Source organism: Bidens hawaiensis, unplaced genomic scaffold (assembly GCF_021521415.1).
Source record: "Bidens hawaiensis isolate Kalapana, Puna unplaced genomic scaffold, B.hawaiensis_p1.1 tig00008321_1, whole genome shotgun sequence".
NCBI classification, from domain to species: Eukaryota; Viridiplantae; Streptophyta; class Magnoliopsida; order Asterales; family Asteraceae; genus Bidens; species Bidens hawaiensis.
In genome coordinates, this window is record NW_027491591.1 from 950,572 (window position 1) to 960,938 (window position 10,367).

General features: G+C 32.5%; 1 pseudogene across 1 annotated transcript; it reads left to right on the forward strand.

Annotated features, from left to right (window-relative positions):
• Window positions 1–3,367: 3,367 nt before the first annotated feature.
• LOC143637500 (protein NPGR2-like) lies at window positions 3,368–9,156 on the forward strand (annotated as a pseudogene). The gene is made up of 5 exons (XR_013154437.1): window positions 3,368–4,201; window positions 5,046–5,298; window positions 6,089–7,301; window positions 7,996–8,149; window positions 8,745–9,156. The product of XR_013154437.1 is annotated as a protein NPGR2-like (transcript).
• Window positions 9,157–10,367: the final 1,211 nt, after the last annotated feature.

Here is a 10,367-nt window from a genome sequence, read left to right on the forward strand (position 1 = left end):
TATAGGTAGGTAACGCCAACATTATCACACCATATGCATGGAGTTGCACAAAGAGGAAAACACACTTTTAACAATAAGAGATTGTAAGTAGTTTGTACTTTGTAGCCATGTGATCGATCTCGACAGATTAGCCTCATCCTTATATTCAAATTCCATAGAATATCAAGATATCGTATTATATTTCTCATTCAGACAACCTACCTTGCATATATACGTCTATAACCTACCTTGGAGACCAAACATAATCTACGAATGCCTTTATAACAAAAATAACAGGTCACGAGAGGTGGTTCTTTGAAGGTAGCGGACAATCCTTCAGACAACTTACTAAAGATACCGTCCATGTAAAGGAAAGCTGTAGCCTATTTAAGGTTGCATATATGAGTGTTCGTGCAACATAATGGTATTGTGTAGGATCAATAAGAGGTGTACATATTTCCTTAGAAATGAGTGTGTATGATAACAATTGAGACGAATAGAATTGACTTTGTGTGAACATGCAGGACTTCAACTAAGGTTTGCTACTTGATACATATATTGGTGACAGCTAGAATATATGCATAATATGTGTTAACAACCTCACCTAACCAATTTTATGTTGACACACTGTACTAGTATGAGGTTGGAGAGACAACCATATTCTAAAAAATGGGCAAATATTAAGTTCGTACTGCATGGTAGTGCTCAAATGCATAAGCTATACATATATAAATTGCTCTCTTGTTCCTAATCACTCTTTGATGGCTAAGACGATTTCCGAAGATAACTATTGTGAAGAAAGAAAAAAAATATAGTTAAGAGCTGTATGATGGGTTGGCTTTATGTGATCAAATAACAACATACGATAATATTGCCAACGATGTATGAACCTAAAGAATCATGCACCAGCAACAGCACTTATGACATGTGTGTGGATGGATTCCCATAAATAATTACTTACGAATAATTGTTTGTTTACAAAAGAGGGTTTACCAGCCTGACCCGAGACTTGTCTTCCATCCTCATCCATAATGGGGTGCATTTCTTGAAAGCATACGCAAACTTTAGTAGAAAGTTAGCTATGTAAGCACATGTCTTTATAAAAACAATCTATTTAGATTACTCTTTTATAAGGTCCATCTCCGAGTATTTAAATACCTCGGTCGAACTGAAATAAAAAGACCCGTAGGTGTTAACGAATAACGAAATCTATTAGCTAATTTTTATAAACGGTGATTAATGTTATAACAAAAATATAATATGAAAGTAATGTAATACCCAATTTTCGAAATATTAGAACTTAATACTTATACGAGTTATTAATACAACATTTATTATAAATTATTATAGTTATTTTAATATAAACACATTTTTTAAAATTGTTTAAGATTTTAAATGGTATGTTGAAATAAAAGTTAAGTGAAGTATAACTAAAACAAAACTAAAAGGGGCGAGTATGTAAATAATATATTTAATTATTAAATAAAGAGCAAGGACTGTTTTTGCCATTATTTGAAACTTGATTTTGTTGTCATCATATCCACCAAGACTTTCCGGCAAAGTTATCCGGTGAACCTACTTTCCAGTGACTTTAAATCACCAAAATTAACGACTAATTCGACCAATTGACAATGCTGTTTGACTCAATACCTTTTATACATCAAACAAATACATGTATAAAAAAGTTTGTGCATCCGAAACTTACGTGCCCCCCGCCAAAGGTGCGGCTTGCACACCCGGCCCACCCATGTCTTTTAAATTCATACAAGGTTCACAAGCTCAATCAATGTCCACTTTATCCTCTTAGGCTATAACCTCAAATAACATCATTTTATCCTCTAAGGCTCGTAACCTCATACTAACATACACTTTATTCTTTGAAGTATGTAACTTCCAATTGACAATCATTTTATCATTCAAGGCACACAACACAAGGTTCACGTTCAATTTATCCTTTTGAGGCTCTTAACCTCAAGTTTATAACCCTTTATATCTTTTGAGACTCGTAAGCTCAAGTTTGCATCGATATTAGCCTCTGATGCTCGTAACCTAAACCCCAATACTTTATTTTTGTACTTATGTTTTTAATCCACAATTCATTCATATATTTATGAACTGAACTTAGACATCCACATATTATGCATAAATCATGATCATGGACCATAAATCATATCATGTATACCTTTCTATAAGTGCAAGAGGGTTCGTGTACTTTCCTAGATCAAGGGACGACTTTGGGCTCTTTAGCCTCAAACATTTGACTTCCTATACGATTGACCCTTTTTAATTAATGTTTCATTCAATCCATTTTATATACATACAATTGATTAACAAAGCCCACATATGTGAATAAATCATATCACGGCATGTTCAACTTTTATACAGCCCCAACTGCTCTAGTACGACCTATATACAAATCATTTTACTTCTATTATATAATGTCCATTTTTATATGCCCCGTATGTGATTCTTACATAAAAGCAAGCTTATCAATTTGTTTTAGATTCATAATTCTACCAAAACCTTCTAGTTTCAACCATTTTTACGGTCTATCATTACCCATATATAATCATCAATACCATTATGTTTTTAGTAAAAAAAATTACGAAGATTTGATGATTAATTCAATGTTGAAGAATATGATAATTATGACTCCCCCATCTTCTGGTTTCTTGATTGCACCACACGCTTAATTGAATTTGTGATTTCTAGTCTTCCACATACCCAATACTTCAACTAACAAATAATCTTAACGACAATTTTGAGAGTGATCATTGCAAACGTCTTATAAGGCTATAAACAAGCTTATATGTATAAACTAAAGACACAACAGGTAAGAAGTCATCTAAAAACGTGTCAATTCATCAAAAATCATGACAAAAGAGTTTCCTACCATGTTGTCCTTCAAATACAACTATACATAGCTTATTCTTTCAATATCACATACTAGACTTATTTTTTCAGTATCCGATATTAAATTGGTGGTTTGCGAAAACGGGTTGTTTCAATATGAAGAGCCAAAATAATTATATCATATCCAAAATGGTAAATCACACTAAACCACTAATAAAGCCAACACAATAATGATCATCAAATCAAATTCACATAAACACACATAAATAAAATAACCATCATAATAATAATATTATTAGATTAAAATATTATTTGTAACTAGGAACATGGCCACATCAAACTAGTTTTGTGACAGGTAATGAAGCCAACCCCTTGAATGCTTAGTCGGCCGATCTTTCTTTTTCTTTCTTTCTTCAATAATAATAATAAATTAATAATATTGTTTATAACACCATCTAATTCACATGGGAAAACATAATTCAAAACCCCCCAATTTCAATCTACAATTTCAGATTCATCATCATCATCACAATTGCAACAAATTAAATACCTGATTTCTGATAAAGATTCATAAAGCTTCAACCTTTACTTGATTCTTTCTCCATTCAATCACTTTTGACCCAAATAGTATTATGTTTTTTCCCCAATTTAAGTTCCCATAATTAAAGAAAGGTAATTTCTTTCTTTCATTCATTCTTGAATTCATTCAATTCGGACAATTGAAATGTGGGTTTTGGTTATAATCTGATTTGGGTTAGCTTTGATCGGTGATTTTGTGCTCTAGGGTTTTGAATTTGGGGTTTTTATGTGAATTGGGTCTCTGATATGGGGTTTTGGGGGTGATTCTGATTAGGGTTTTATTTCGAGGGTTTGGAATTGGGTTGATTTGACCAATTTGATTGGTGAATTGGGTTTGTTCTAATTGGGCAATTTATGATGAAAAGGCAATATAATTTATGATAAATTTCAAATTTTGGTGCTGAATTATGCTTAAAATGATGAAAAACAGCTTCTTATTTCACATAATTATGATGATTATTATTCACCTTTATTAAAATTAATAATTTGCAAAATTGTTTATGTGCAAGATCTAATCTTTGCGTGTTTGTGTAATGTGATCGGTTTTTTTTATTGTTATGGTTTTGTAGATTAAGAGTGTGAGGCATATAACTGGGCTAGAGAGGTGGGAAGTTAGTAGATGAAGCTAGAAAGCGAGATGATTCGTTCATCAGAATCGCTTGCGGTGAATGATTGTTCCTCAGATGGTTATTCTTCTCAAGTAACGGGTGAAAATGATAAGAAGATAGATACGGGTAACATTGAAGAAGCGGAATCATCTCTTCGTGAAAACGGTTCTTTAAATTATGAGGTTGTTTCCTTATGCCTTTTACATTTTCACATATTTCTTTAGATCTCTTAATTAGAGAATGTGTGCTAATGCAAACTTGAAGGCCCAATAGTTGGTTTTGAGTTTTAGATTTATTTAAAAATGTAAGTCATTTCTGTGTGAAAGAGTTTATCGTGTTATTTAAATTACTAAACCGTTTTTATAATTTTTTTGTAATGGGTCAAACATGACTAATATACAAAATAGCTAAATATGAAACGTGTCGAATGGATGAACGGGCCAAAAGTCACCTAAAGTGTAGTCAAATGTTTAAAATACCTAAACCATTTATGTGTGAAAGAAGTTATCTTAATAAAAAAGTTATTTAAACCATTTAAAAATTTTATTGAAATGGGTCAAACTTGACAAAAACACAAGATAGCTAAATATGAAACGTGTGAAGGGGACTCAACGGGTGAAAACTGAAAAGTAACCTGAAGTGTAGTCAAGTGTTTAAAATGTCCTAAGTCATATTTGTGTAAAAGAAGTTATCTTATTTTTAAATAATATGGCTTTTGTAATTAAAAAGAGTAATTACTAATTACAAATAGGAAAAAAAAAGGTCCACGCATAAGTTTACTTGTTTTGCCCCAAACCCGTTTTAGCTCGTTATTCAACTTCTGTGTCACATATTTGCCCCTCTAGTCAAACTAATCAATATGAAAACACACATCCAAACAAACACTTAAATGATAAGGTGCTAACTCACAACTTCCGATAATCAAATATCAAACAATTAAGATGAGATAACGATCCTTCTTATAGTTAACATCTTTATTAATCGCATTATTATTGTTATTTAATTCACAATATTATTATAATATAGGAAGCAAGAGCAGTGTTAGGGAGATATGAATATCAAAGGGGGAACATAGAAGCCGCTCTTCACGTGTTTGAAGGGATAGATTTAGCCACCGTAACCCCCAAGATGAAAACTAGTTTAACCCAAAGAATCGAACCCCGTAAAAAAGTTTCCAATAATTATGGTGACCCGCCATTGTCGATACATGCTGTTGGTTTATATCTTGAAGCCATTTATTTGAAGTCAAAATCTTTGCAAGTTCTTCAGAGGTATAAAGGTACTCTCTTTCTTTTATCTACAGTTTCTTTGTTTTTGTATTTACTTGATCTTGAAATGGTTTGTTTAGTTTAGAACTCTTATAAGCACATAAAGAACCGATTTAAAATTAAGGTGTTAACATTATACGTAAAATTTAAGAAAATAGGAAAAAATGTATGCAACCTGTTACACAAACCATATGGCCCTTTACCTCTAAATTGATATTAGTCGATAGTCAAAATCTCTTAAAACTACGAAAATTTGAATTAAAGTAAGTTTTGTTCTTCTATAGGGGTGTAAACGAGCAGGGCCCAGCCCGAGCTTAACTAGGCTTGAGCTCGGCTCATTTAACTTACAAGAGCTCGAGATCGAGCTAGGCCTGCTTAACTTACAAGAGCTCGAGATCAAGGTTGGCTTGTTTATTAATTTTTAACTAAATTACAAATTTATAATTACTTTTTATACATATTCTAGTTATAGCTTCTTATATATAACATAATATATATATTTAGTCATTTTTATCATAATTTTATACATAATAATGATTATTCTATAAATATATATTTTACATATTAAATAATAAATATATAATAATAGGCTCATTTAGTATCGCCAGCCAGGTTTAGCGAAATAAGTGAAGGTCAGGCTTGTTTAAGCTTGTGTTCGATTTGAGCTTTTAGTGAGCCCGTCTTGAGTTGCTCACGAGATGCTTGGCTCGTTTGCACCCCTAATTTTATATATTATAAGCCAAATTCTCTCAAATTACATCATTCATTGATGATCATAAATCATTATTCAAATCTTTACAGAAGCGGCTCAATCATGCAAAATTATTCTCGACATTATCGAATCATCATTACCCGAAGGCTTACCCCAAAACTTTGGAACCGATTGCAAATTACAAGAAACGCTAAACCACGCAATCGAGTTACTCCCCGAGTTATATAAACTCGCTGGTTCACCCCAAGAAGCGGTTTTGTCATTCAGACGGGCCCTGCTTCACCACCAAAGCCTAAACGCGGAAACGACTGCTAAAATCCAAAAAGATTTCGCCTTTTTTCTTCTTTATAATGGCGGTGAAGAAGCCGTCCCCCCTAATTTGAGATCCCAAATGGACACTTCATTCGTACCCAAAAACAACATTGAAGAAGCGATATTACTTCTAATGATATTATTACGAAAGGTTTCGTTACAAATGATCAAGTGGGACCCATCTATTTTAGATCATCTTTCTTATGCATTATCCATTTCTAATGGGCTTGGAGCTTTATGTGCACAATTAGAAGAGTTACCTGCGGGTGTTATCGATAATAAAGAAAGGTATATTCTTTTAGCCTTATGTTATCACGGGCAAGGTGATGATATATCGGCTTTACATTTATTAAAAAATGTGTATAAACATGACGACCCGTATTGTGGGCCCGCTTTATTATTGGGCTCTAAAATTTGCGGTGAAAGCTTGAATCTTTTTGAAGAGGGTGCAAGTAATGCTAAACGTGCCATTCGGGCCTTGGAAAGTAAATGTGACGAGATGGTCGGGATCGCTTATTATTTATTAGGGATTTCAATTTCGGGTCATTGTAGATCTGCGATTAGTGATCTTGAACGGGTAGAGAAGCAGACGGAAGTGATTCACTGTTTGGAATCGGCCTAGAAATTAACGGGAATGAATGATTCAAGAATCGTTTATAATTTGAGTTTAGAAAATGCTGAACAGAATTGGATGTTGCTCTCGGTTATGCTAAACGTTTGGTTAAATTGGAAGGCGGGTCAAATATAAAAGGGTGGATTTTATTGGCTAGAATTTTATCCGCTCAGAAACGGTTTTTGGAAGGCGAAACGGTAATTAATGCTGCGTTGGAACAAACTGGGAAATGGGATCAGGGAGAGTTGTTGAGAACTAAAGCTCGGCTTCAAGTTGCACAGGGTGAAATAAAGAATGCGATTCAGACATATACACAGATTCTTGCGGTTCTTCAAGTTCAGGGTAAAAGTTTTCGGGCACAGAAAAAGACTAATGAGGTAAAGTTTTTTTTATTTTTGGGCTCTTATTTTAGGTGGGCTTCTAAACGAACTGAACGGGCATGTTCGTGTTCATTTGTTTAACTTAAATCGAAATGAAGGTTCACGAATGGACATAACAAGCGTATGTTAGCGAACATTTACGAACATAAACAGACGAATAAGACACGTGTTCGTGTTCGTTCGTTTAATTACATGAGCAAAAAGTATTGTTCATGTTCGTTTGCATATTAAATAAAAAAACATAGGCGGACTCTTCGTCAAATGGTCCACGAACAGTCACTGAACGTTTCGCTCGTTTACATGCCTAATTTTAGTGTTAAAATATTATATGAAGGTAACCAACGTTTTGGTCCCATTATTATTTCAGTTAAAAATTTGATAATACCCTTCATTTTAAAATTGATAAAAACCCTCAGTTTCAAGAAATTTGATAAAAATCATCATTTTTTCATAATTAAAGTTAGGTAATTCAATTTAATGCTATTTGCTAAAACTATGATGATGTGGCAGCTGAACTTTTGGTAACTTGAACATGTTGACTTTGACTTTAAATCAAAGTGTGAGGGTTTTTTGACTTTTTTCTGGGGAAAAAGTTGATATATAAAGTTGGTTTTGGCTTCTTGTCATTAGCTAGAAGATTGACCTTGATAAACAAAGTTTTAAATTTATGAAAGTGGTTTTATCATGCTAGATTGGCGGAATACATCTTAAAAGTTTAGAAATGGAAACATGGCATGATCTTGCTATGGTTTATATGAAATTATCACAATGGGGTGATGCTGAGGCCTGTCTTTTGAAATCTGAAAGTATTGATTACTATTCAGCTTCTCGATTGCATATTACCGGTATGTTTTTCCAATTTTGGTTTTCTTTTTAAGTTTAGTGTAGGAAAGATTATATGGTTTTTTAATTAGAATTGAGGTTGAGAAAAAAGAAAAAGAAAAGGAAACAAGTGTTTACACCTTGTAAGTTATATTTTTTGATGATTTTGGATTAGTTTTTTTTTATATTAAATTGTTTTGTAATCATATATTATTTAAAAAAATGGATAAAGAAAGTGTTAAAATATTTTAACATATTGATTAATGTTTTATTTTAAAAAATGGATAAAGGTAATTTTATACATTAATTATTTAATTATTATATTTATATACATATATAATTATTTTTATATGTATTTATATGTGTAATTTTATACATATTATTTATTTATTTATTTATTTTTATCATAATTATATAGAATAACATTTATCATGTAATATATTATATTACATAAATAATTGGCTCGTTTAGGCTCGCAAGCCTTGTGAAGCATGGTACATAAAGCTCCTGCTCATTTTATTGTTTGAACTTTAGTTTATGCTCAGCTCGAGATCGACTCAATTTGGCTGATTTACGCCCCCCTACTTGAAATTATATCTCACCTTTCAACTATTGTAGGTTTACTCTATGAAGCAAGGGGACTTGATAAAGAAGCTCAAAAAGCTTATGAGCTTGCATTAGACATGGACCCGGGCCATGTGGCGAGCCTAGTCTCATTGGCTGTGATTATCAGACGGGCTGGAGTCAAGCCTGCTGCAGCAGCCAAAAGCTTCTTGACCGAAGCATTAAGACTTGACCGACTAAACTCTTCGGCTTGGTATAATCTAGGGTTATTTTACAAAGAAGATGGCCCAATGTTCATACGTGAGGCTGCCAATTGTTTCGAGGCTGCTAGCATACTTGAGGAAACCGAGCCGATCGAGCCTTTTAGATAACTACCATTTTTATTGTTGATATGAGTTTTTCTTTTGTTTTTTTCTCCATTATATTTCATTGTTTTGGAGAGACATGTTCAAATTTAATTGTATCAAGTTCACGAATTCTTTTAATTTTACCAACTATAAGTGCTATAGATATCATTTCAAATCTCCTCATGATATCACATATTCATATGAAATCTTACCAACTAAATATGCTCTTAGTTCAAATTTAATATTTTTGGGAAGAAAATAACAGGTTGTAGGAAACTGTTTATATCATGAAAACCAATAGTAAGGTAGGTAAATTATTCAAGAGCTTTTTCCATTAACTATGCAATTATATTATGGAATAATTACTAATTTACCAATTTTACCTAATTTCACCTTTATTTTTGGTTTTCATACTAAACAATTATGAATTTTGCACAATTTTTTTAGGTTTTTACCAACCACTCAAACATAATAGGGGTTTGCTAGAGATACACCACTTAGCTTATTTACATACCATTCCCCATCTAATTATAGGCCTCATACGCAACGTATGCTGGCATACGCAACGTATAGAATAATAACTTAAGTTAGTCAAATCAAGGAAGCCATACGAGTCATATGGAAAACCATACGAGTCATATGCTTCAGAAACTATACGAGTCATATGCTTTTGTATACAGTTCGTATTATATGGAAGACGAGACGTATAAGATTTCATACGAAACATGTAATCTAACATAAACATATGAACCGTATATGAAGGAATACAAATCGTATGCATGTAGGTGTTTGAAAACTCATGAGAAGTAATCTATACTAACTGTATAGGAAATAATACAAAACGTATGACGAAGAATCTTTAAAATTGTACAATTACTTTTGCAAGAAGCGTGAAACGTATTTAATCCATCAATCTCTCACATATATTTAGGCCTCATTGATTCTTTGACCATATTGTAAAACTGTAAGACGAATATTAGGAATAAAATGAATCTCTCAACCATATAAATTGTGTGATCTCATAGGGTTTTTTACCCACTTAATTCTTTGAACGATATACATCTAATAATGAAGTGTGTGTATATTTTACTCACTTCTTTCTCCCTCTTCATCCCTTCCACATGTTGTTAAAAATATTACCAACCTAAATTTATTTTTCCAATCACATTGATAAATTTCGTTGATGAAATGCATAATTTTGAAGAAAGTTTTGTGGAATCCGATGAATCTTTCGCCACCGTTTTTGTGGAATCTGGTCATTTTTTCACAACCGAACAGGTACAGGTTTTCTATTCATGTTTGTATTACGTTATCCTGTTATTAACAAAAT